General features: G+C 38.7%; 1 non-coding gene across 1 annotated transcript; it reads left to right on the top strand.

Moving 5' to 3' along the window:
* The first annotated feature begins 2021 nt into the window (after positions 1–2021).
* LOC129679043 (U6 spliceosomal RNA) lies at positions 2022–2128 on the top strand. Its single transcript, XR_008720475.1, has one exon. It is a non-coding gene; the product is annotated as a U6 spliceosomal RNA (small nuclear RNA).
* The last annotated feature ends 24975 nt before the right edge of the window (positions 2129–27103 follow it).

The following is a 27103-nucleotide window of genomic DNA, read 5'->3' as shown; positions in this document are numbered from 1 at the left end:
GCAGCACCCTCAATTGCCAGGAAACTAAAGATTCAGAAAGCAGTTTGACCAACTGAGGGGTTTGTAAAGTTCACTTAGCAAAACAACTGGAGCTTTCCACTCAGTGACTGTGACCTTCCAAGCCAAAGATAGGGTGGGTTAGCAATATTTAATCTTCTGAATTTCCTCCTGTGGCATGAGCCCCAAATCCAATCAAAATGCCACATTGTATCATACGGCTCTTCCACCATTCTGCATGTCTTACCTGCTGTATAACACTCAGGGTCAATAGCTAAGGCTGCTGATGTTTGCCTCCTCAGTAAACATTTTGCAATTTTTGGCTTTATTAAAGCTATTCTTGCTCTAGTCCAACTTATTTATCATGATAGTAATTCTTTAAAATATGCAAAACTCTTGGCACACATTCATGCATGCAGGCAAACATTCATACGCGTAAATTTGAAAATGAATAAATCTTTAAATATACAAAATGTTTCTTGTTGGTACTTTCTAAAGGAAAACATTACTTACAAAACTGGTGGAAACAGCACAGAAAGTCTGATCATATTAATTTCAGATGCATTTATATTTGTCCCTTTGGATCTTCCATAGCCTAAGGCATAGTTTAAGCAAAAAAAATAAAAAAATAAAAATAAATAAAATACACTAAAATATGTAATGTTAAGAAATGGTTACAAATTCCATGTAAGAAGGAGAAAAAAAATATTACAGAAAACATTCTGAGCTAAGGTTAACTAATTAAAATGGCAACTGTGTCCAAGTATCAGATTTCCAAATCAGATACCTGGGCATGAAGTACACACCACCTTGTCAACCCACAATGGCAGAGCTAATATCATGGGCTCATTTATCTGAACCAAAGTAACAACCCTAAAACTGAATCTTTATGCAAGTTGCAATACGTAAAACAGCGAAAGTCACAGCTTTATCAGAGAAAGCTTTTGGTGGGCTAGAAATGTGTGTAAAAAGCAAGCATAACCAAACCTTCTGCAGAGTGCAGGGAATCATATGAAAGAAGGGGGAGTTAGTATGATGTGGAAAGGAGAGGAGCTCCATAAGGACCAAATATATCTGGGCACAGGGGTCTTTTCTGAGACTGACACTCCACCAGGGACCATGTATGGATATAACCCAGAACCTCTGCTCAGATGTAGCCTATGGTAGCTCAGTAACCAATTGGTTTCCCATAGTAAGGGGAACAGGGACTATTTCTGACAGGAACTCAATGGCAGGCTTTTTGACCTCCCCACCCCCCAAGGGAGGAGCAGTCCTGCTAGGCCAGAGAGGAGGACTGCATCCAGTCCTGAAGATATCTGATAAAACAGGGCCATAAGGAAGGGGAGGAGGTCCTCCCCAATCAGTGGACTTGGAAAGGAGCGGGGAAGAGATGAGGGAGGGAGGGTGGGATTAGGAGGGAATGAGGGAGCGGGTTACAGTTGGGATACAGAGTTAATAAAATGTAACTAATAATAAAATAAATTAAATTCAATTAAAAAAAAACAAAAAAAGCAAGCATACAAAAAATTTTTAAAGCAAGCATGCAAATAAGGCAAAAAATGAGACACAGTTTTTCTAGAACATATATACTTACTGTATTTTCTAAACAATTTAATTAAAATGAATGTAAATGATTCCTTTAAAAAATAATGTTTTTTTGTTTTTTTTCAAATATATTGTCATATATATTTTCATATATATTATGTATTCCTTTTTTTTAAAAAAAATAATTTTTATCCAGACTCTTTCTCTCCCAAATACTAAACTTATTAGTTTTTGGTCTTGCTCATATTATCCAAACTTTCATGAGAAACTGTATAATCATCTTTTTCACAAGGACAAAAAAGGAGGGAACAATGTGTAGACACCTCTGTAGACAAAATTTTACCTCTGTTTCCATTTCTGCTATTCGTGTTTATTATATGGTAAAATAGAAGACATGGGAGCTTTTAAGAAATGTTTTTGAGACTGTGTAGGTTTGGAGTACTTTTATGTGAATTTAATAGACAAAGATTTGACATTTGGTGCTCTCTTTGGCAGCACATATACTAAAATTGGAACAATACAGAGAAGATTAGCATGGCCTCTGCACAAGGACAACATGCACATTTGTGAAGGGTTCCATATTTTTTGCAGCCACTCCTGATGAGACCTAATAGACTAGGATCAGAAGGAAGGAAAAGAAGACCTCCCCTATCAGTGGACTTGGGGAGGAGCACTCGTGCAGAGGGGGAGGAAGGGAAAGATTGGGACGGGAGAATGGAGGGAACCACAGGGGGAATACAAAGTGAATAAAGTGTAATTAATAAAGAATTTAAAAAAAAGATTTGACATTTGCTTATAGTGCTACCCGGGCAAGCCCACTTTCTGTCCTATTCCCCTGCTGCTCTTTTTAAAGTGACGGCAAAGAAATATTTTGCAAGGCACATATGTCAGAGCTGCTGGAGATTAGATTGGGCTATGAAGTGTAGAAGTTTGATGATACTTCTTGAGAAAGTGATTCCAATTTCCCTCGCACACACACACAAACACACATACACATTCAGCACTAAGATAATACTTCCCTTGCACACACTTGAACTAATATTCTAAGCACTTATGTCTCATCCAAATGTCACACATTAGAAAGAGAGCTTTGGCTTTGTCTATAAATTGGATGGCTATGGACATTGCTTATGTATAGAAACACAAATTCCTCCCACTGTAGTGTTTTCTCAATTGTATGTAGGAATGTCAGGCACTTGTAGTATTATACCCTTTCTGGATTACAATGTCTGACTCTAAAATTGCATGCAATGTCAGTCCCAGTTTCCTCTATTTTTTTTTTTTTTACATATTTTAGTCTCTTGTTTATATCTTATTCATGATCATGTTATGGGAATGATAAAAGATACCAATCCTTTGTTTAAATTAGTCAAGCAAGTAATGAAGTACTAAAGAATGAAAGAAAACCTAAATTCCTCAGAAGAGTTGACAAATACTATTATTATATTTACATCATGAAGATCATGCGTTAGCGAGATGCTTCAACTCTCCACTGCTTGCTTTAGCTCACTAGATCATATAGAACCTACTAGAAAAGTCATTAAGAATTTCTGCATATTCCTTTTCATGGTTTTTAGATAGAAAATCTACCAGTGCGGTAATTCACATATTGTAGATATTCAAACTGAAAGACTAGATGAAACTGAGCACTTCCTGTTGTGGTATAGTACATTTAATCAGACAGCCAGGTCCATAAAACTGATACTGCAAATTAGTTCCAACTGGCTTTTCCAGACTGCAGCAAAGAAGCACTCAGTATCTGATAATGTCTGATGATGACATTTAACACATATTCACAGATATACACAAAGAGACACAAAGGCACACACACACACACATAGGCACAAGCACAGAGAACGACACACTCTTAAGTAAACAGACAATGCAGCAGCTTTCCAGTCCTGAGCTGTTAAGAAACACATGCTTTTTTGTTCAATAAGGCTCAGTTCATTTAACTCAGATAAAAGAACTGTGATAGCCGTCTAGTGACACTACTTCCCATGAATGGTTTAGAGGCAAGCTCACTAGTGTGATTCTTTCCTTTCTTCTTTTCCATTCTCTCTCTCTCTACCCTCTCTCTCTCTCTCTTTTAAGCAAGGACAACTTAAATTATGTGTAAAGAGTCATGCTTTTCTACCTATAATTTCTCAGTGGTCAAATATTATAAAAAATTCTCAAAATAGGAAAATACTATTTGGATGAATTAAACTGCATTGTCATCAGTTTTATGTGTTTTATGAATATTGGCAGAAACTATTCCAAACTTGGAAAGAATATTTAGGGAAACTTATAATTCAAAATTTTACAAGGTGGAATGTTTGTGTGCTTTGTGATCAACTTCAGCTTTTATAACACTAAGAGATTTAATTTCCATAATTCACATCACTCCTGGCACTTCCTAAATATACTGTCCTCCATAATGTTTTATTCAAATTTGTTTTATTCAATATATTTCAATCATATTTTGCCTCTTTTCAAAATTTTGACAGATCCTCCTTTTCTGTCAACCATTGTCATGTCTGAAACAACAACAAAAGACCAATAAAAATTAAAATTAAAACACACAAAACAAAATAATAAATAAATAAAAGGACGAAAGCACTAAAATAACAACAAAAAATAGCCAACAACAACCAAAAAAAGTATGGAGTCCATTTTGTTTCTGCAAGCTACCAGTCTTGTGTGGAAGACTCTGTATTTTTGGTGTTGCAAACTGCTTCTGATTCTGACAGTCTTTCTGCCTCTCCTCTGCATAGATCATTGAGTCTTGAAATAAGGGGTTTGATGAAGACATTCTAGTTAGGACTGAATGTCCCCAGTTCTTTTACACTCTGCATATTATCCAGTTGTGGGTCCCTTTGATAATTATCATCTACTGCAAGAATAAGCTTTTCTGATGTATACTGAGGAAGACATTGATCTATGGTTATAATAACATGTAATTGAGTCTTTTTATCGCTATTTTTTGTTTGGCATAATAATTTTAGTACCAGTTACTGTAGGCCCCTGACCTAATTTATCTCTGGTTCTTATCTACTTATCTACTTATCTAGTATGTGATATGGGTTCCATATCAAGGAGGTGACTTTAATCCAATCAAAAAGTGGTTGCTTACTTCAAAACATTGGTTCTACTTATGTAAAAATGTATCTTAAGTCAGATCTGTTATAAGTCAAAGTTCATAACTAATTGATATTATCTTTCTCGTCTGAAAGTGCACACAGTACTTACCAGCACCATGAACACTTGTCAGTAGTGGTGAAACTTCTCCTTGGGTATCAGCTTGACTTGTTAATGTTTAATAGGGCCTTATAATCAACCTGGTATGTTTGGGAGATTGTCAGGAACAGTTTGAACAATAACTCAACAAAATTTAACCCATTTCTGCCAATGGAATTTTACTTGGCAGTGTAAATTTCAGATGTCCCCTACACTAACTCTCAACTTTATTTGTATTCTTTTTATGTATGTATAGATTCAGGAAGCTCTACGGTAGTAAGTCTCCATACAATTATTTTATTAAATTTTCATTTTCATATTAATTACTGTTTATTCACTTTGTATCCCAGTCCAGAAAACAGAAAGAGAAGATCATAGCCCAAACTACAATCTCGAGGAACAAACAGTGAAGATTATAAATAACCAGATGGCTAGAGGCAGACATAAGAACACTCCCAAGAAAAATCAGGACATAATGACCTCACCAGAAACCCCACAAAACAATGGACACTTCAATTCACTAGATATACAAGAAAACGACCTCAAAACTATGTTTCTCCAGCTATTAGAGGCCCATAAAGATGAAATGAACAAAGCCCTCAGAGAAATAACCAAAGAAATCGAGACTAACCAAGAGGAAACAAATCGTGCTCTCAGAGAAATGACCACGAAAATTGAGGCAAACAGAGAAGAAATGCACAAAGCTCTCAAAAAATGTCCACACAAATGAAGGCAAATAAAGAAGAAATAAACAAAGCTCTCATAGAAATACAGGCAATTATACCCAAAGAACTAGAGGCACAATTAGTGATACATAGAGAGGAAACGAACAAAAAAATAGAAGCTATCATTGAAAACCGGGACTCCAGATTCAAACAGATGAAGGAAATGGTGCAAGACATGAAAACAGAATTAGAATCAATAAAGAAAAAACAAATAGAGAAAAAACAGGAGCTGGAGAACATAGAGAAAAGATCAGGCACTACAAAGGTAAGCATCACCAACAGAATACAAGAAATGGAAGAAAGAACTTCAGGAGCCGAAGATACACTTGCGGAAATTGACACGTCTCTCAAAGAAAAAAATAAAATCAGAAAAGTTCCAAACACACATCATCCAAGAAATCAAGGACGCCATGAAAAGACAAAACCTAAGAATAATAGGAGTAGAAGAAAAAGAAGACATCAGGCTCAAAGGTCCGGAAAATATTTTCAAGAAAATTATAGAAGAAAACTTTCCCAACTTAAAGAAGGAGATGGCCATAAACATACAAGAGGCCTACAGAACACTAAGTAGACTAGACCAGAAAAGAAATTCTTCACGTCACATCATAGTCAAAACACTGAACCTACAAAACAAAGAAAAAATTCTAAAAGCAGCAAGGGAAAAAGGCCAAATAACATATGAAGGTAGACCTATCAGAATTACACCAGATTTCTCAACAGAAACTATGAAAGAAAGAAGGGCCTGGACAGTCATTAAGGGACTACAGATTCCAACCCAGACTACTATACCCAGCAAAACTTTCAATCAACATAGACGGAGAATTCAAGATATTCCAAGACAAAACCAAATTTAAACAATACCTACATAGTAACCCAGCTCTACAGAAGTTACTAAAAGGGAAACTCCAAACCTAAGAAAACAACTATGTCGAAGGAAACAGAGGAAATAGATAACTACACAACAAATAAACCAAAAGAAGACAAGCAATGAAACTCAGTGACACCACCAACACCACATCTAAAGTAAGTAACAATTGTTGGTCACTAGTTTCTATCAACATCAAAGGACTCAACTCCCCAATTAAAAGACACAGACTAACAGAATGGTTGCGGACACAGGATCCATCATTCTGTTGCATCCAAGAAACACACCTATAGAACAAAGATAAACACTACCTCAGAGTAAAGGGCTGAAAAAATGTCTTTCAAGCAAATGGTTCCAGAAAACAAGTGGGAGTAGCCATCCTAATATCTAATAAAATAAACTTTCAACCCAAGTTAATCAAAAAAGATAAGGACGGCCACTATATTCTCATCAAAGGAAAAATCCACCAAGAGGACATCACAATTTTGAATATCTATGCCCCAAATACAAGAGCACCCACATTCATAAATGAAACAATATTAAAGCTTAAATCACACATTGATCCTAAAACCCTAATAGTGGGAGACTTCAACACTCCACTCTCACCAAGGGACAGATCAACTAGACAGAAAACAAATAGGGAAATAAAAACACTTACAGAGACCCTAAATCAAATGGACCTAATAGATGTCTATAGATCTTTCCATCCAAACTCAAAAGGGTATACCTTCTTTTCAGCACCGCATGGAACCTTCTCCAAAATAGACAATATAGTTGGTCATAAAGCAAGCCTCAACAGATACAAAAAGATTGAAATAATCCCTTGTATTCTATCTGACCACCATGGACTTAAGCTGGACCTCAACAACAACAGAAATAACAAACAGCCTACACGCACATGGAAACTGAACAACCTGTTACTCAAGGACAGCTGGGTTAAGGAAGAAATAAAGAAAGAAATTAAAGACTTCCTAGAATTCAATGAAAATGAAGGCACAACATACCCAAATTTGTGGGACACATTGAAAGCAGTGCTCAGGGGAAAATTTATAGCACTAAGTGCCTACAAGAAAAAATTAGTAACATCACATACAAACAACTTAATGGCCCAACTGAAAACCCTAGAAAAAAAAGAAGCAGATACACCCAAGAGGAGCAGACGGCTGGAAATAATCAAACTCAGGGCTGAAATCAATCAATTAGAAACAAATAAAACTATTCAAAGAATCAATGAAACAAAAAGCTGGTTCTTTGAGAAAATCAACAAGATAGACAAACCCTTAGCCAAACTAACTAAAAAGCAGAGAGAATCTATCCAAATCAACAAAATCAGAGATGAAAAGGGTGACATAACTACAGACACAGAGGAAATTCAAACAATCATTAGGTCATACTACAAAAGCCTATATGCCACAAAATTTGAAAACCTAAATGAAATGGATAATTTTCTTGATAGATTCCATCTTCCAGCATTAAGTCAAGATCAGGTAGAAAGACTGAACAGCCCTGTATCCCCCAAGGAAATTGAAGCAGTCATTCACACTTTCCCCTCCAAAAAAATCCCTGGGCCAAATGGTTTCAGCGTGGAATTCTACCAGACCTTCAAAGAAGTGCTCACACCAATTCTCCTCAAACTATTCCACAAATAGAAACATAAGGTACATTACCAAACTCCTCCTATGAAGCAACAGTCACCCTAATACCTAAACCACACAAAGACCCAACAAAAAAAGAGAACTTCAGACCTATCTCTCTTATGAACATTAACGCAAAAATACTCAATAAAAAACTTGCAAACCGAATCCAAGAACACATCAAAGATATCATCCACCACGACCAAGTAGGCTTCATCCCAGGCATTCAAGGGTGGTTCAACATACGGAAATCCATCAATGTAATCCACCACATAAACAAACTGAAGGAGAAAAACCACATGATCATCTCCCTAGATGCTGAAAAAGCATTTGACAAAACCCAACACCCATTCAGGTTTAAAGTCTTGGAGAGATTGGGAATACAAGGCACATATCTGAACTTAGTAAAGGCAATATACAGCAAGCCTATAGCCAACATCAAATTTAATGGAGAGAAACTTAAATCAATCCCACTGAAATCAGGGACAAGACAAGGCTGCCCACTCTCTCCCTACCTTTTCAACATAGTACTTGAAGTCCTAGCCAGAGCAATAAGACAACTAAAGGAAATCAAGGGGATACAAATCTGAAAGGAAGAGGTCAAAGTGTCACTATTTGCAAATGATATGATAGTATACATGAGCGACCTCAAAAATTCAACCAGAGAACTTCTTCAGCTGATAAACACCTTCAGCAAAGTGGCAGGATACAAAATCAATTCAAAAAAATCAGAAGCCCACTTGTATACCAAAGCCAAAAAGGCTGAGAAAGAAATTAGGGAAACAACACCCTTCACAATAGCCACTAATAACATAAAGTACCTTGGTGTGACTCTAACCAAGCAAGTGAAAGACCTGTTTGAGAAAAACTTCAAGTCTTTGAAGAAAGAAATTGAAGAAGATCTCAGAAGATGGAAAGATCTTCCGTGCTCATGGATTGGTAGGATTAACATTGTGAAAATGGCCATCCTGCCAAAAGCAATCTACAGATTCAATGTAATTCCCATCAAAATACCAACTCAATTCTTTACAGACATTGAAAAAAAGATTCTTAGCTTCATATGGAGAAAAAAAAAAAACCAGAATCTCCAAAACGATCCTGTACAACAACAGATCATCTGGAGGTATCTCCATTCCCGATCTCAAGCTGTACTACAGGGCAACAATAAAAACTGCATGGTATTGGCATAAAAACAGAAAGGAGGATCAATGGAACCGCATAGAAGACCCAGAAATAAACCCACACACCTATGAATACTCAATATTTGACAAAGAAGCCAAATCCATTCAATGGAAAAAAGACAACATCTTCAACAAATGGTGCTGGACCAACTGGATGTCTACATGCAGAAAAATGAAAATAGATTCATATTTATCACCCTGCACAAAACTAAAGTCAAAGTGGATCAAGGACCTCAACATAAAACCAGATACTCTAAATCAGTTGGAAAAAAAAAGTGGGGAACAGCCTAGAACTCATTGGCACAGGAGACAACTTCCTGAACAGAAAACCAACAACACAGGCTCTAAGAGCAACAATCAATAAATGGGACCTCATGAAACTGAGAAGCTTTTGTAAAGCAAAGGACACTGTCATCAAAACAAATAGACAGCCTACAGATTGGGAAAGAATCTTCACCAACCCTTTATCTGACAGATGGCTAATATCCAATATATATAAAGAACTAAAGAAGCAGAAAAGCAACAAACCAAGTAATCCAATTAAAAAATGGGGAACAGAGCTAAACAGAGAATTCTCGAAAGAGAAACATCGAATGGCAGAGAAACACTTAAAGAAATGCTCAACCTCATTAGCCATTAGGGAAATGCAAATCAAAACGACCCTGAGATTTCACCTTACACCCATCAGAATGGCCAAGATGAAAAACTCAAGTGATAGCACATGCTGGAGAGGTTGTGGAGAAAAGGGAACCCTCCTCCATTGCTGGTGGGAATGTAAACTGGTTCAACCACTTTGGAAGTCAATCTGGAGCTTTCTCAGACAACTAGGAGTAGTGCTACCTCGAGACCCAGTTATACCACTCCTAGGTATATACCCAAAATTTGCTCAAGTACACAACAAGGACATTTGTTCAACCATGTTCATAGCAGCTTTATTTGTAATAGCTAGATCTTGGAAACAACCCAGATGTCCATCAACGGAGGAATGGATACAGAAATTGTGGTATTTTTACACAATGGAATACTACTCAGCAATCAAAAAGGAGGAAATCATGAAATTTGCAGGCAAGTGGTGGGATCTAGAAAAGATCATTCTGAGTAAAGTATCCCAGAAGGAGAAAGAAAAACTTGGTATATACTCGCTTATATAGACCTACAAGATATGATAAACATAATGAAATCTACACACCTAAAGAAGATAATCAAGAAAGTGGACACAGGTGAAGGTGATTAATCCTCATTTAGAAAGACAAATGGGATGTGCATTGAACGTATGACAGGAGTCTACCACAAAAGGCATCTGAAAGACTCTACCTAGCAGTGTTTCAAAGCAGACACTAATACTCATAACCAAACCCTAGGCAGAGTGCAGGGAATCATATGAAAGAAGGGAAATTAGTATGATATGGAAAGGATAGGAGCTCTACAAGGACCAAATATATCTGGGCACGGGGTCTTTTCTGAGACTGACACTCAACCAAGGACCATCTATGGATATAACCTAGAACTTCTGCTCGGATGTGGCCCGTGGTGGCTCAGTAACCAAGTAGTTTTCCAAAGTAAGGGGAACACGGACTATTTCTAACAGGATCTCAAGGGCAGGCTGTTTGACCCCCCCAAAAGGAGGAGCAGTCTGTTAGGCCATAGAGGAGGACTTTGCAGCCAGCCCTGAAGGTACCTGATAAAACAGGGTCAAATGAAAGGGGAGGAGGTCACTATTCGCAGATGATATGATTGTATATATGAGCAACCCAAAAAATTCATCCAGAGAACTCCTCCAGCTGATAAACACCTTCAGCAAAGTGGCAGGATAAAAAATCAACTCAAAAAAATCAGAAGCCCTCCTGTATACCAAAGACAAAACGGCCGAGAAAGAAATTAGTGAAACAACACCCTTCACAAGAGCCAGTGATAACATAAAGCACCTTGGGGTGACACTAACCAAGCAAGTGAAAGACCTGTTTGAGAAAAACTTCAAGTCTCTGAAGAAAGAAATCGAAGAAGATCTCAGAAGATGGAAAGATCTCCCGTGCTCATGGATTGGTAGGATTAACATTGTGAAAATGGCCATCCTGTCAAAAGCAATCTACAGATTCAATGCAATTCCCATCAAAATACCAACTCAATTCTTTACAGACCTTGAAAAAAAGATTCTCAGCTTCATATGGAGAAACAAAAAACCCAGAATCTCCAAAACAATCCTGTACAACAACAGATCATCTGGAGGTATCTCTATCCCTGATTTCAAGTTGTACTAGAGAGCAATAGTAATAAAAACTGCATGGTATTGGCATAAAAACAGAAAGGAGGATCAATGGAACCACATAGAAGACCCAGAAATAAACCCACACACCTATGAATACTCAATGTTTTACAAAGAAGCCAAAACCATTCAATGGAAAAACGATAGCATCTTCAACAAATGGTGCTGGACCAACTGGATGTCCACATGCAGAAAAATGAAAATAGATCCATATTTATCACCCTGCACAAACCTAAAGTCCAAGTGGATCAAAGACCTCAACATAAAATCAGATACTCTAAATCTGTCAGAAAAAAAAGTGGGGAACAGCCTAGAACTCATTGGCACAGGAGAAAACTTCCTGAACAGAACACCAATAACACAGGCTCTAAGAGCAACAATCAATAAATGGGACCTCATGAAACTGAAAAGCTTCTGTAAATCAAAGGACACCGTCATCAAAACAAAACGCCTGCCTACAAATTAGGAAAGAATCTTCACTAACCCTTTATCTGACAGAGGACTAATATCGAGTATATACAAAGAACTAATGAAGCTGAAAAGCAGCAAACCAAGTAATCCAATTAAAAAATGGGGAGCAGAGCTAAACAGAGAATTCTCGACAGAGGAATATCGAATGGCAGAGAAACACTTAAAGAAATGCTCATCCTCATTAGCCATCAGGGAAATGCAAATCAAAACGACCCTGAGATATCACCTTACACCCATCAGAATGGCCAAGATGAAATACTCAAGGGACAACACATGCTGGAGAGGTTGTGGAGAAAGGGGAACCCTCCTCCACTACTGGTGGGAATGTAAACTGGTACAACCACTCTGGAAATCTATCTGGCACTTTCTAAGACAATTAGGAATAGTGCTTCCTCAAGACCCAGCTATACCACTGCTAGGTATATACCCAAAGTTTGCTCAAGTACACAAAAGGGATATTTGCTCAACCATGTTTATAGCAGCATTATTTGTAATAGCCAGAACCTGGAAACAACCCAGAAGTCCATCAACGGAGGAATGGGTACATAAATTGTGATATTTTTATACAATGGAATACTACTCAGCAATCAAAAAGGAGGAAATAATGAAATTTCCAGCAAATGGTGGGATCTAGAAAAGATCATCCTGAGTGAAATATCCCAGAAGGAGAAAGACAAACACGGTATATACTCACTTATATAGACCTATAAGATATGATAAACATAATGAAATCTATACACCTAAAAAAGATAATCAAGAGAGCAGACATGGGGTAAGATTATCAATCCTCATTTAAAAAGACAAATGGGATGCACATTGAACATATGACAGGAGTCTACTGAGCGCATTTGAAAGACTCTAACTAGCAGTGTTTTCAAAGCAAAGACTCATGACCAAACCTTTGGCAGAGTGCAGGGAATCATAAGAAAGAAGGGAAGTTAGTCTGATGAGGAAAGGATAGGAGTTCCACAAGGACCAAATATATCTGGGCACAGGGTCTTTTCTGAGACTGACATGCAACCCAGGACCATGTATGAATGTAACCTAGAACCTCTGCTCAGATGTAGCCTGTGGTAGCTCAGTAACCAATTGGTTTCCCATAGTGAGGGGAACAAGGACTATTTCTAACAGGAACTCAATGACTGGCTCTTTGACCTCCCTACCCCCCAAGGGAGGAGCAGTCCTGTTAGGCCACAGAGGAGAGCTTTGCAGCCAGTCCTGAAGATACCTGATAAAACAGGATCAGATGAACGGGGAGGAGGTCCCCCCTATCAGTGGACTTGGCAAGGGGCACGGTGGAGATGAGGGAGGCGAGAGGGACTGGGAGGGAATGAGGGATCGGGACAAGGCTGGGATACAGAGTTAATAAAATGTAACTGATAAGAAAAAAAATAAAATTCAAAAAAAAAAGAAAAACAAAAAAAGAAAAAACAAACAAACAAAAAAAAAACCATCAACATATAAGAGGAAATATTTGTTCTTTCCAGGCTGTGTTCCCTCATGCAGAATGTCTGTCTCTAGTACCATCTATTTACCAGCAAGTTTAATGCCTCATTTCTTTTAATCTCTGAGTAATATTTTATTGTGCAAACGAAGCACATTTTCATTATCTACACTATTAATAACCTTTCAATCTATCCCATGCCAATATTTAAAACTTTACTGTTAATATTTTATTTTCTTACCTACTAAACTACATTTTCCTACTATAAGAGTACTCAGTACCTACAGCACTTGTAGCAGAAACAGCAGACATGAAGACAAGAGATTAGATTCTCGGAACCCGTTTAAACAGAAGGTGAATACAGAGAATTTCCAGAATTCCTGTGCTGTGCAGGGATGGATAGGACATTTCGGGAAAGCTGCCTAGCCAGACTAGTTATATCTGTGTGCTTTCTATTCCAAGAGACTAAGGTGGAAAGCAGTGGAAGAAGAATCCTGAAATTGGCTTTGGTAGTCTACATGCACATGTGAATGTATACCTGACTACACATACCTGTGAAGATGCATAATCATAATAGTACGAAAAAATGAAATAGAAAATGCCTGTAATAGGAGTACAGAGAGCTCATGGATAGTTTAGGTGACATTGACTTTGACTCCATTTCAAATAAACAGCAAAAGGGAGCAGAAACTAAGCCTGGAGATGCGGCTCAAATGTTAAGAGCATTGATGGCTCTTTCAGAGAATATGGTCTGAGTCTGCAGAACCCACATTCTGTTCACAACTAACTTTAACTCCAATGATAGCTGGTCTGAAAACTTGTTATCATGGTAGTGCATGTACATGGTACACATTCGGACATAAAGTCAAACACAAACACTTATACTCTTATAATAAGAATACAAAATAATTTTAGAGAGAACAAATGTCATATAAGAAATTTGAGTGACATTGCAAAGAAAACTTAAATGAGAGCACATTGTATAACCAAGTTTACAAAATATATTTGCTTAAATGCATTTATTACTAGAATTTATTGATCATTTTCACATCTACATAATGAGATGTTCTATAGAATTCATTTTGTTGAATGTTATTTTCATGCTTAAAATTTATTTAACTATATGTAAATATTTGAAGATATAGTTAATCCCACAAAAAGCAAATTACAGATTCAATGCAATTCCCGTCAGCAAACACAATTATTTACAGACATTGAAAGAACAATTCTCAATTTCATATGAAAAAACAAACAGACAAACAAAAACAGAATAGATAAAACAATCCTGTACAATAAAAGATTTTCTGGTGTTATCTCTATCCCAGATCTCAATATGTTCTATAGAACTACAGCAATAAAAACAACATAGTACTGGCATACTGGCATAGAAACCAACTGGTGGATCAAAAAAATCAAATCGAATATTCAGAAATAAACCCACACACCTAAGGATATTGATTTTTCTCAAAGAAGACAAAACTGTACAAAGCAAAAAAAAAAAAAAAAAAAAAAAAAAAACAGTACCTTCAGCAAATGCTGTTGGTCTAACTCAATGCCTGTAGGTATAAAAATGAAAATAGATCCAAATCTATCACCCTGCATAAAATTAAAGTCCAAGTGGATCAAAGACCTCAACATAAAATCAGAAACACTGAATCTGTTAGAAGACAAAAAGGGGAAGAGCCTCAAACTCATTGGCATAGGAGACAACTTCCTGAACAGAACACCAACATCACAGGCTCTAAGATCAACAATCAATAAATGGGATCTTGTGAAACTGAAAAGCTTCTATAAAGAAAATAACACTGTCAACAGAACAAAATGACAGTCTATAGACTGGAAAAGATCTTTACCAAACCTGCATCTGACAGAGAGCTGATATCCAGAATATATATAAAAAATGGGGGGCAAGATGGCGGCGCCGGGAGGACTCTCATTCTGAGGAGCAGCACAGCAGGATTGGCACAGTGACCAGCAATCAGAACTCGCAGCCATAAAACACAAGGGATTGTGTTTCACAGGTGAGAGGATACCCCACGGTGGGGGATTCAATCAGCTTTAACTCACCCTGCTAAACTGCGGAAGAGATCTCCGTTCAGCCAGGCACTTGGTCGCCAGCCCAGAGCTACCCACCAGCGCAATCTGGTCACGGTCCCAGACTGAACTGTGGGCCCACAACATCATAGACTGGATTTCCCAGTCGAGAGATAACCCCACGGAGCAGGAAACAATTGGGACCGACCTTAGGTTACCCAGACATCCCCTGGAAAAGACTCGGGTTCCGCGGGCGTCCCAAGAGCCAGCCCGGACCCAGAGCCGGGACCCAGGCTGCTGCACGGAGCCCTGCCTGCGCGCCTGATTCGCCGCCTCAGATAGAACTGTGGGCACCAGGGCACCAGGACACCAGACTGCGTGTCTCTGGCAGGAGGAAACCCCCAGCGGAGGGGGTCAGCAGCTCTAACGCTTAGGACACCCAGCACCAAAACACTTCCTGGACTCACGCAGACTCTAGTGCAGGCAGGAGTGCTGTGCTCTGCCGCCATTATTGAGTTCCCCTAGGGCACTGGGACACACAGCTGCATCCTCAGACCTACAAAAGCCAGAGAGCCATTACAGCAGCCCTCAGATACTGTGCAAGGATCAACCAGTTATCCCTAGCTAGACTGTCAAAGCTGTGGGAATCCCTGGTCCTTCAAGAGGGCTGCACCCACAGCGTCTGGACCAGAGCAGTGCCTGCAGCCACCATCCCAGACAGAGACACACAGCTTCTGGTCCAGAATGAGGCACCCAGCCTCCAGACTAGAGCAGTGCCCCCAGGAGCCAACTCAACCTAGGTGCACATTCTCCAGGTCCAGAGCGGAGCAATCAGCCTCTGGCCCAGAGACTTGTTGAGTGCACCTCCCACTTTCCTGGACAGAACTGTGTGCCCCAGGAGTTTCTGTTGGGAGAGTTTCCCTGTTGGGAGAAAACCCCACAGCTAGGGAATCAGCAGGTTCTTCAAGAGGACTGTACATGGAAATTTAGTAGGCAGCAGCACACTAAATTTATAACAAGAAACCCAGCAGTGGGGCAGCTGTCTTGAGAAATTCTATGGGTCAGAGGAGATCTCCCCCTGCCTAACATAGACCACAGCTACTACTCAGGGCTATAAACATGAGGTGAGCAGTGGCAACTCCTGAGAAACACTGGCCATACAGTGACCATAACCAAAAAGCAGAGGACTCCTTCAGGAAAAATCATCTTCCAGCCAAGGGGATACTCCCTACCTCAGGACTCCAGGAAGCACAGAAACTAACAGCCAACACCTAAATCAGCCCAATGGGTAGAGGTCAGCATAAAAGCTCAACCAACAAAAGACAGAGCAATATGGCATCTCCAGAACCCAGCCGTCCAGGGTCGAACAGCCCTGAACAATGCAGCATAGTAGAAAATCAAGAAGATGACCCTACATCTATGATGATGAAGAGGATAATAGAGGAAACAAATAAAATACACAAAGAATTAGAGGAAGATAAAACCAAACAGATCATGGCTATCCTTAAAGAAATGGAGGAAGATAAAGACAAGCAGATTATGGCCATCCGTGAAGAAATACGGAAAGATGCAGCCAAACAGCTTGTGGCCTTCAGAGAAGAAATAATTAAATCACTGAAAGAAATAAAAGAGACAGAGTTGAAGGAACTAAAAGAAAAAGAGGAAAATACAAGCAGACAGGTGAAGGAAGTAAACAAAACAACTCAAGAACTGAAGATAGAACTAGAAAAATTAATGAAAACACAAATGGAGGAAATAATGGAGAGGAAGAATTTAGGGAAGAAAACAGGAACAACAGAGGTAAGCATAACCAACAGAATACAAGAAATGGAAGAAAGAATCTCTGGTGTAGAAGATACAATGGAAGAAATCAATGTATCTGTCAAAGAAAATGTTAAATCCAAAAAATTCCTGACACAGACCGTCCAAGAAATCCAAGACAACATGAAAAGACAAAACCTAAGCGGAATAGGAATAGAGGAAAAAGAAGATTCCCTTCTCCAAGGCCCAGAAAATATTTTCAACAAAATCATTGAAGAAAATTTCCCCAAGTTAAAGGAAAAGCCAATAAGGATACATGAGGCCTACAGAACACCCAACAAATTTGACCAGAAAAGAAAATCCTCCCGCCACATAATAATCAAAACAGTAAGTATACAGAACAAAGAAAAAATACTAAAAGCTGCAAGGGAAAAAGGCCAATTAACATATAATGGCAAACCCATTAGAATCACACCTGACTTTTCAACAGAAACTATGAAAGCCAGAAGGGCCTGGACAGATATCATGCACACCCTAAGAGAACACAGATGTCAACCCAGGCTACTATACCCTGCAAAACTCTCAGTCCTCATAGACGGAGAAAACAAGATATTCAATGACAAAAACAAATTTCAACAATACCTACACACAAATCCAGCATTACAGAAGACACTGGAAGGGAAAATACAACCCAAGAAAATTAGCTTCTGTCAAGAAAACACAGGAAATAATTAACCTTACTACAGCAAAACAAAAAGCAACCAAACACACAACCTTATGAACACAGCCAACATCAAAATCAAAGGATCTAACAGCCACTGGTCATTAATCTCTCTCAACATCAATGGACTCAACTCTCCAGTAAAAAGACACAGATTAACAGAATGGATACGTAAACAAAACCCAGCAATCTGTTGCATACAAGAAACACACCTAAGACACAAAGATAGACATTACCTGAGGGTAAAAGGTTGGAAGATGACTTTCCAAGCAAATGGACCCAAGAAACAAGCAGGAGTAGCCATTCTAATATCTGATAAAATAGACTTTCAACCAAAATTAATAAATAGAGATGAGGAAGGACACTTCATACTCATCAAGGGAAAATTCCACCAGGAAGACATGACAATCCTGAACATCTATGCCCCAAATACAAGAGCACCCACATTTGTAAAAGAAACACTGATAAAATTTAAACCACATATAGATCCCCACACATTAATAGTGGGAGACTTCAACACCCCACTCTCAACAAAGGACAGGTCAACAAAACAGAAATTAAACAAAGAAACAATATCTCTGACAGAGGTCATGAATCAAATGGACCTCACAGACATTTACAGAACTTTACACCCAAACACAAAAGAATTTACCTTCTTCTCAGCACCTCATGGAACCTTCTCCAAAATAGACCATATAGTTGGTCACAAAGCAAGCCTCACCAGATACAAGAAGACTGAAATAATCCCTTGTATCCTGTCAGATCACCATGGAATAAAGCTGGACTTCAACAACAATAGAAATAGCAAAAAGCCTACACACACATGGAAACTGAACAACTTCTTACGAAATGACAGCTGTGTCAGGGAAGAAATAAAGAAAGAAATTAAAGCCTTTCTAGAACTCAATGAAAATGAAGACACAACATACCCAAACTTGTGGGACACAATGAAAGCAGTGCTAAGAGGAAAGTTCATAGCACAAAGTGCCTTCAAGAAGAAATTCGAGACAGCTCATTCAAGCAACTTAATGGCCCACTTAAAAACCCTAGAAAAAGAAAAAGCAGACACACCAAAAAGGAGTAGACGGCTGGAAATAATCAAACTCAGGGCTGAAATCAATCAATTAGAAACAAATAAAACAATTGAAAGAATCAATGAAACCAAGAGCTGGTTCTTTGAGAAAGTCAACAAGATCGACAAACCCTTAGCCAAGCTAACTAAAAGGCAGAGAGACACCACCCAAATCAACAAAATCAGAAATGAAAAGGGGGACATAACTACAGACACTGAGGAAATCCAAACAATCATTAGGACTTACTTCAAAAGTCTATACTCAACAAAATTTGAAAATCTAAATGAAATGGACAATTTTCTTGATTGATTTGACTTACCAAAGCTGAATCAGGACCAGGTAAATCAATTAAATAGTCCTATATCCCCCAAAGAAATAGAAGCAGTCATCAAAAGTCTCCCATCCAAAAAAAAGCCCAGGACCAGATGGCTTCAGCGCAGAATTCTACCAGACCTTCAAAGAAGAGCTAACTCCAATTCTCTTCAAACTATTCCACAAAATAGAAACAGAAGGAACATTACCAAACTCATTCTATGAAGCCACAATCACCTTGGTACCTAAACCTCACAAAGACTCAACAAAGAAGGAGAATTTCAGGCCAATCTCCCTTATGAACATTGATGCAAAAATACTTAACAAAATACTTGCAAACAGAATCCAAGAACACATCAAAGATATTATCCACTATGACCAAGTAGGCTTCATCCCAGGTATGCAGGGGTGGTTCAATATACGGAAATCCATCAATGTGATCCACCATATTAACAAACTGAAAGGTAAAAACCACATGATAATCTCCCTAGATGCTGAAAAAGCATTTGACAAAATCCAACATCCATTCATGTTTAAAGTACTGGAGAGATCAGGGATACAAGGCACATATCTAAACATAGTAAAGGCGATATACAGCAAGCCTATAGCCAACATCAAACTGAACGGAAAGAAACTTAAAGCAATCCCACTGAAATCAGGGACAAGACAATGCTGCCCACTCTCTCCATATCTCTTCAACATAGTGCTGGAAGTCCTTGCTAGAGCAATAAGACAGTTGAAGGAGATCAAGGGGATACAGATGGGAAAGGAAGAAGTCAAATTATCACTATTTGCAGATGATATGATCGTATACATGAGTGACCCCAAAAACTGTACCAGGGAACTCCTACAGCTGATAAACACCTTCAGCAAAGTGGCCAGATACAAAATTAACTCAAAAAAATTAGTAGCACTCCTGTATACAAAAGACAAAAGGGCTGAGAAAGAAATTAGAGAAACAACACCATTCACAATAGCCACAAATGACGTAAAGTACCTTGGTGTAACCCTAACCAAGCAAGTCAAAGACTTGTATGAAAAAAATTTGAAGTCTCTGAAGAAAGAATTAGAAGAAGATATGAGAAGAAGGAAAGATCTCCCATGCTCATGGCTTGGCAGGATTAACATAGTAAAAATGGCCATCCTACCAAAAGCAATCTACAGATTTAATGTAATTCCCATCAAATTGCCAACACAATTCTTTACAGACCTGGAAAGAAAAATTCTCAACTTCGTTTGGAATAACAAGAAACCGAGAATTGCTAAAACAATCCTGTACAATAAAAGATCTTCTGGAGGTATCTCCATCCCTGATTTCAAGCTGTACTATAGAGCAACAGTTATAAAAACTGCATGGTGCTGGCATAGAAAGAGAATGGTGGATCAATGGAATCGAACAGAAGACCCAGAAATAGACCCACACACTTACGGACACCTGATTTTTGACAAAGATGACAAAACCATACAATGGAAAAAAGATAGCATTTTCAACAAATGGTGCTGGTCCAACTGGATGTCTACATGGAGAAAAATGAAAATAGATCCATACTTATTACCCTGCACAAAACTGAAGTCCAAGTGGATCAAAAACCTCAACATAAAACCAGACACATTAAATCGGCTAGAAAAAAAAGTGGGGAATACCCTAGAACTCATTGGTTCAGGAGAAAACTTCCTGAACAGAACACCACCAGCAGCACAGGCTCTAAGAGCAACAATCAATAAATGGGACCTCATGAAGTTGAAAAGCTTCTGTAAAGCAAAGGACACCGTCATCAAAACAAAGCGACTGCCTACAGATTGGGAAAGAATCATCACCAACCCTTTATATGACAGAGGACTCATATCCAATATATATATAAAGAACTAAACAAGCTGAAAAGCAATAAACCAAGTAATCCACTTAAAAAGTGGGGAACAGAGCTAAAGAGAGAATTCTCTGTAGAGGAATATCGAATGGCAGAGAAACACTTAAAGAAATGCTCAACCTCATTAGTCATTAGGGAAATGCAAATCAAAACAACCCTGAGATTTCACCTTACACCCATCAGAATGGCCAAGATGAAAAACTCAAGGGACAACACATGCTGGAGAGGTTGTGGAGAAAGGGGAACCCTTCTCCACTGCTGGTGGGAATGTAAACTGGTACAACCACTCTGGAAATCAATCTGGCGCTTTCTCAGACAACTAGGAATAGTGCTTCCTCAAGATCCAGCCATACCACTCCTAGGCATATACCCAAAAGAGGCTCAAGTACACCAAAAGGACATTTGCTCAACTATGTTTGTAGCAGCTTTATTTGTAATAGCCAGAAACTGGAAACAACCCAGATGCCCCTCAACTGAAGAATAGATGGAGAAACTGTGGTACATCTATACAATGGAGTATTACTCAGCAATGAAAAATAAGGAAATCATGAAATTTGTAGGTAAATGGTGGGACCTGGAAAGGATCATCCTGACTGAGTTGTCCCAGAAGCAAAAAGACACACACGGTATATACTCACTCATATAAACATACAACATAGAATAAACCCACTGAAATCTGTACACCTAAACAAACTAAGCAAAAGAGAGGACCCTAACTAAAAATGCTCAATCCCCATCCTGAAAGGCAAAGAGAATGGACATCAGAAGAAAAAGAAAATAGGAAACAACCTCGGAACCTGCTACAGAGGGCCTCTGAAAGCCAGAAGAAAACAGGAAACAACCTTGAAACCTGCCACAGATGGCCTCTGAAAGCTTCTGCAGTATAGACTGTCAAAGCAGATGCTGAGCCTGATGGCCAACTGATGGGAAGATTGAATGGAATTTTATGTAAAAGTGGGAAATAGTAAGAGCTAGAGGGGACCGGAACTCCACAAGGAGAGCAACAGAACAAGATAATTTGAACACAGGGAACTTCCCAGAGACTCATACTCCAACCAAGGACTATTCGTGGAGATAACCTAGAACCCCTGCACAGGTGTAGCCCATGTCAGTTCAGTGTCCAAGTGGGTTACATAGTAATGGGAAGAGGGACTGCCTCTGACATAATCTGATTGGCCTGCTCGTTGATCACTTCTCCCAGAACTGATAGACTAAGATCAGAAAGAAGAGGAGAACCTCCCCTATCAGTGGACTTGGGGAGTGGCATGCAGGAAGAAAGGGGAGGGAGGGTGGGATAGGGAGGGGAGGAGTGTGGGGCTTATGGGGGATTACAAAATGAATAAAGTGTAATTAATAAAAAAAAAGAAAAAATGAAGAAGGTAAACACCAAAAAAAAAAAAAAAAAAAAACAAGAAATCAAATTCAAAAATGGGGTACAAAGTTAAACAGAATTCTCAACAGAGGAATATAGACTGACAGAGAAATACTTACATTCTCCAAGTCCTTAGTCATCTGGGAAATTCACATCAAAATGACTCTGAGATTCCATCTCATACCTCTCAGAATGGTTAAGATAAAAAAACTTAAGTGACAACACATGCTGGAGAGGTTGTGGAGAAAGGGTAAACTTACTCCATTTCTGGGGAAAATGTAAACTTTTTCAAACATTTTAAAAACCAATCTTTATTGGCAACCTTTGGGCAGAGTCCAGGGAATCTTATGAAAGAAGTGGGAAACAGTAAGATCTGGAGAGGACAGGAACTCCACAAGGAGAGCAACAGAACCAAAAAATCTGAGCACAGGGGTCTTTCCTGAGACTGATACTCCAACCAAGGACTATGCATGGAGATTACCTAAGACCCCTCCACAAATGTAGCCCATGGCAGCTCAGTATCCAAGTGGGTTCCATTGTAATAGGAACAGGGACTGTCTCTCACATGAACTGATTGGCCTGATCTTTAATTACCTTCTCCTGAGGGGGAAGCAGCATTACCAGGTCACAGAAGACAATGCAGCCACTGCTGATGAGACCTAATTGACTAGGATCAGAAAGAAGGAAAAGAAGACCTCCACTATCAGTGGACTTGGGGAGGGGGTGACATAAAGTGTAATAGATAGATAGATAGATAGATAGATAGATAGATAAATAAATAAATAACAATCTGGAGCTTTCTCAGAGAATTAGGAATAGTGCTAGCTCAAGATCCAGCTATTCCACTCCTGGAAAGATGCTCAACTACAGAACAAGTACATTTTTTCACTATGTTATAGCAGCTTTATTCATAGTAGCCAGAATTTGGAAACAACCTAGATGTCCCTCAAAAGAGGAATGGATACAGAAATTGTGGTACATTTACCCAATGGAATACTACAGCTGGGATACAAAATGAATAAATTGTAATTAATAAAAAAATAATTAAGAAAAAGATACAAAGACCTGCAGGGAACAGGAGCTCTACAAGGAGACCAATAGAGCCAAAAATATGGGTTCAGGCAGTATTGTCAGCAATTAAAAACAAGGAAATCATGAAATTTGCCCACATATGGTCAGATCTAGAAAAGATCATTCTGAGTGAGGTATCCCAGAAGCAGAAAAACACACATGGTATATACTCAATTATAGACATATAACATAGGATAAAATACTAAAATCTGTACACCTAAAGAAGCTAAGCAAGAAGGAAGACCCTGGGTAAGATGATCACTCCTCATCAGGAAGGCAAATGGGAGAGGCAAAGGAAGAGGGAGAAAACAGGGAAGAGGACAGGAGCACTACCAAAGAGGGCCTCTGAAAGACTCTACCCAGCAGGGTATCAAGCAGATGCTGAGACTCACAGCCAAATTTTGGGCAGAGTGCAGGGAATATTAGGAAATAAAGAGGAGATAAGAAGACCTGGAGAGCACAGGCATTCCACAAGGAGAGTAACAGAAACAAAAAATCTGGGCCCTGGTTTCTTTTCTGAGACTGATACTCCAACCAAGGACCATGCATGGAGATAACCTAGAACCCCTGTACAGATGTAGCCCATGGCAGCTCAGTCTCTAAGTCAGTTCACTAGTAAGGAGCACAGGGACTGTCTCTGACATGAACTCAGTAGCTGGCTCTTTGATCACCTCCCTCTAAGGGGGGGAGGAGCCTTACCAGGCCACAGAGGAAGACAATGCAGCCAGTCCTGATGAGACCTGATAGGCTTGAGTCTATCTATAAGTGGAAGGGGAGGAGGACCTCCCCTATCACTGGACTAGGGGAGGGGCATGGGAGGAGAAGAGGGAAGAAGGATGTATTTGGGAGGGGCAAGGCAGGGTGCTACAGCTGGGATACAAAATGAATAAATTGTAATTAATAAAAAATAATTAAGAAAAAAAGGTAAAAGATCTGCAGGGGACAGGAGTTCTACAAGAAGACCAACAGAACTAAAAAATCTGGGCTCAACGGGTCTTGCAGAGACTGATGATTCAACCAAGGACCATGCATGGAGAGCATCTAGACCTCTTGCTCAGATGCCCATGGGCAGCTCAGTCTCCATGTAGGTTCCCTAGTAAGTGGAGAGGGGCAGTCATTTGCATGAACTCTGTTGCCTGTTCTTTGATCACCTCTCCCTAGTAAGGTGGCCTTACTGGGCCACAGAGAAAGAGGGTCCAGGCAGTCTTGATGAGTCTGGGTAGGCTAGGATGAGACAGTAGGGGAGAAGGACCTCTCCTATCAATGGACTAAGGGAAGGGCATAGGGAGGAAAGTAGGAGGGAGGTTGTCACTGGAGGAACATGAGTGAGGGAGTTACAGTTGGGATACAAAGTGAATAAATTGTACTAAATAATAATAATAAAGAAAAATTTAAAAAGGACATAAAACTTTACAAATTAAAATTTTTACTAAAGAATGAAAATATTAGCCAAGAAGAAACACATTATATTTGAGGTTTTTGTTGTTGTTTGTTTGTTTGTTTGTTTTGTTTTTAAATACCAAATAGCAAGGATAGAGGAAGCATGCACATTCAGTTCATGATTTAATCTCAAATCAATTATCTGCTACCTTTTTTGTGTGTGTTATGTGCCTTTTATTGTCTATCTGTCAGAATTATTACAACAAGTTAAGTGCTTATACCAAAGAAATATTAATGATAAAAGAAAAAAAAATTCTGGATTTGTCATTCTTATAAGATGGTATAAGCAACCTAAAGGTAAGGCAAATTTGCCAAAAGCCTTGATGAAAATAATGCAAAATTTGCTTTGTTCACAGTGTTTGATGATTTATATAAACTTGAGCATTATTTCATCTTGTCTCAATGTCATCAGGAAATGAACTGAAAGCACACGTCTTTAAATATTTACTTTTGTATGTTTTCCTGTAAGATGTTCAATCTCTGGGAGAATGTGACTTAAAAATAAATTCTGTCTTCTATCAATGGCTTGTTTATAAGACATAATCTCTGTTTACCTGTGTTGTGAGTCATGAAGATATAATTATGTCTGCTTTTCTAAGGAAGCTGATTTAGAGGTCATAAAATAACTGATAGAGTCTCTAAGAATCCATGCCTGCTCCTGATGACTTCTTAACTTACACAATATTTCCATCCAAGAAATGTGGATAATCGATACATCAAAAAAAAAATCACATATCAAAATGAATAGCTTTGAATTTAGGAAACATAGTATCAAAATCCATTGCAAAGCTGAGATATTTTTTTCTTTTTTTACCAAATATTAATTTTTTAAATTTTTATTAATTACAGTTTATTCACTTTGTAGTCCATCTGTAGCCCTCTCCCCCATCCCCTCCCAATCATACTCCCCCTCCCTCTTCTTCTCCTATGCCCATCTCCAGTCCAATGACAGGGAAGGTCCTCCTCCCCTTCCACCTGACCCTAGTCTATCAGGTCTCATCAGGACTGGCTTTTTTGTCTTACTCTGTGTCCTGGTAAGACTGCTCTTCCCTCAGGGGGAGGTGATCAAAGGTCCAGCCCATGAGTTCATGTCAGAGATGGTCCCTGTTCCTATTATTGGGGAACCCTCTAGGACAGATATTTTTCATTCATCACTGAAATAAAATGTTAAGACTTTTAAATAAGTGTTGAAAAAAATACCCTTTAAGAAAACCTTCACACATTGCTATTGGTTTCATATTTTTGTTTTATTTTGTGCTACACGCAACCTAATATATAATCAGAGAGCAAATAATATTAGCATGAGTTTTTTTTTTTTTTTCATTCTTACTGTTTCAGTTAAATGCCCAAAACTTAGACAACTTAAATAAGGTATCCAAATAAAGTTGTAATGTATGTTACAGACATGATATATCCCTTCATCTCACAGTGTGGGACTCAAGTTGGTCTAGTCATTAGTTGGTCGCTTCCACAAGTTCTGTGCCACCATCTTGCACATCTTGCAGGCAGGACAGATTATAGGTCGAAGGTTTGTGGACGGGTTGGTGCCCCAGTCCTAGCTAGTAGCTGGAAGCATTGCCTGGTTTATATAAGATCATCAGTTCAAGCTCTGTATCCCTGATTACTAGGAGTCTTTATTAGGGCCACTCTCACAGATTCCTGGGAGTTTCCACTGTTCTAGATTTCTACTTTCCCCCAAATCCATCTATTGAAGCCATCTCTAATAGTAGTTTCTTCCTCTATCCCTCCCACAACCTGCTTAATTCCTCCCTGTCTGTTCCCACTCCTCTCCACCCCCATTCCTTCAAAATCCATTCTAATTTCCCTTTCCACAGAGATCCTTGAGTCCTCCTTGTTATTTAGTCTTTCTTGAACTGTGGATTGATTATGGCATTATTATCCTTTACTTAACATCTAATGTTGATTAATAAGTGAGTACATTTCTGGCTGGTTTGTCAAAAATCAAGTGTCCATAGGTGTGTAGATTTATTTCTGTGTCTTGATTGAATCTCATTGATCAACTTGTTTGTGTTTTTTATTAATATAGCTCTGCAGTACAGTTTGAAATCAGGGATGGTCATAGCTCCAGAATTTCTTTTATTATTAT

The sequence above is a fragment of the Psammomys obesus genome, unplaced genomic scaffold, assembly GCF_907164565.1.
Source record: "Psammomys obesus unplaced genomic scaffold, mPsaObe1.curated_primary_1811, whole genome shotgun sequence".
In the NCBI taxonomy this organism is placed as follows: domain Eukaryota; kingdom Metazoa; phylum Chordata; class Mammalia; order Rodentia; family Muridae; genus Psammomys; species Psammomys obesus.
This window is presented reverse-complemented; position numbering and strand designations above follow the sequence as displayed.